The sequence below is a fragment of the Glycine soja genome, chromosome 17 (assembly GCF_004193775.1).
Source record: "Glycine soja cultivar W05 chromosome 17, ASM419377v2, whole genome shotgun sequence".
Classification (NCBI taxonomy): domain Eukaryota; kingdom Viridiplantae; phylum Streptophyta; class Magnoliopsida; order Fabales; family Fabaceae; genus Glycine; species Glycine soja.
The window spans coordinates 35,674,494-35,676,495 of NC_041018.1; the positions used below are offsets into that span (position 1 = coordinate 35,674,494).

General features: G+C 41.4%; 1 long non-coding RNA gene across 1 annotated transcript; it reads right to left on the bottom strand.

Moving 5' to 3' along the window:
- Positions 1-502: 502 nt before the first annotated feature.
- LOC114393088 lies at positions 503-851 on the bottom strand. The gene is made up of 3 exons (XR_003662467.1): positions 803-851; positions 628-732; positions 503-546 (listed from the first exon to the last, which is right to left on the bottom strand). It is a non-coding gene; the product is annotated as an uncharacterized LOC114393088 (long non-coding RNA).
- Positions 852-2,002: the final 1,151 nt, after the last annotated feature.

A 2,002-nucleotide genomic window follows, 5' to 3' on the forward strand; every position in this document is an offset into this window, starting at 1 on the left:
AATAATTGATTTATATATTATAAAGAACAATCAACAAATGAATTCAATGTTCGTGTTACATAGAAAATGTAAAAAATGTCAAAAATGTTAAAAAATGTCCCTAAATCCTAGGCTTGATCTCTAACTCGGAGATAAAATTGTGCCCACTGAATCCGCAATGCTTTTAATCTCTCGGGCTCCAATGGTCTAGGGTCGTTAAAATACTGCAAGATTAAATAAATCATATTAAGTTAATAATGTAATACAAATTATAAATAAATTGATTTTCTTTGAAATAAACTTACCGCTTCCCAATTATTTCTAAAACTTCCTAAAATGATGGTGGACATCCAGTGCATGACATAGTAGCCACACTCAGTAGTTCCTTTTTGTCTATTACACTAAATACATAATGAAATTTGGATATTAATTAAACAACTAGTGTACAAACACATAAAGAAATATATATAAGTGGAAGTTTTATGTAAATGACGTACCTTGACGACAATCCACCTAGCAGGAGCCTTTGATTTAGGCTGTGGAGCATCATCAAGACCCTTGATAGCACTGTTCCATATGAGTAACAATTAAAAATTGATGTTGTACGTTGAGGTATTACAATGCAAATGTATTGAAAAGAACACTAACTTATTAATAATCCCCTTAAGGTAGTTGTCTGGCCTGTTATGCAATGAACAAAACCAGACAACTAAGTGTTCCTTGGGCAGGATGACTACCATCTGCCAATGTCCGCTATAGTGGAACCCAAAATGGGTTAGTACATTAGTAAACATTAATTAAATTTTGTTATATTGTGACTTACCCATTTAGGTAGGCTCCAAGATACACATCGCGTTGTGAACTATGCAACCAACTCTTTATGTAACTTTCAGATTCAAACTGCGATTGTCCAGACCTCTGAATGGACTGAGGCTCGAGGAATCCATAGATATCAGAATTCCCCGCTCGCATACATGTTTCAGTGAGATGCCTGTTTATGTTAAGTCAAAGTTAAATATTTATGAATTGAAAGCCATAACTTAGGTAAATAAAAGCCTTTTATATAAAGACTTACAGAATCCACAACTGTAACACTGATATGCTGAGACATTGACCACCGTGTGCGATTTCAGAGAGGTCTTCGTGCTTTATGTACAGGGGGAAATCTGGATTAACGACCCCGAACACGGTGGCATCCCATCTAACCTGATAAGGCCTCAAGAAAAGCTCTGGGATGGTCAATGTCATCAGATAAAGCGGATCATCGACCTCCGGATCGGGCTTCGGAGGTGGTTTTGGCGGAGACACAGCTACCTGTTCATGAAAAAAAGTTAAATAGCCTAATTTGAAAAGAAGAAACATATAGTAAGGACAATAAGTACCTGTTGTGATAAAGACTTGACCAGATGTGTCGGCCAAGCAAGGAAGGTGTGAAGTGCCTGGCCCACTAAGGAAACCTCATCAGTGGGTACAGGAACTGGAGCATCTGCATCTCTAACCTCCTCCACAGTCACCTTTACTTGGCCAAGCAACAAAGGAGTGTTATGAACAACAGTGGATCGCTCATAAACTCTCCCGATGGCAACCAGGCGGGCAGGATCTGCTTCTATGTACAAGCCGCACCTGTCAGAGTCACCGGTCTCAGGATCGCTTCCTGAGGGATCAACACAACTCCCCTTTGTGCTCACTCAAGGACCGGAGGGACCAGGACCAACCAGAGGCTCAGGAGGCACTGCAAGTCCCTGAGATTGCATCTGCGACTGAAGGTGGTTGAAGGATGCCATGACCTGCCTCGTCACTTTCTCTATGATGGACTCCTCTAGCTGGTCCCTGATCTGCTGAGTCAGTTGGTGTAATTCGTCAGGAGGCAGGGAGGAAGCATTGCGGGATGTCCGTGGAGCCGATCCAAAGTATTGCTTGATGGTGACACCGGTTCCAATACCACCAGATCCAAAGTATGTGTATGTGTTTGTGGGTCTGTGTGTGTGTGTGACTGTGTGTGGGTTTGTGGGTGTGTGTGTGT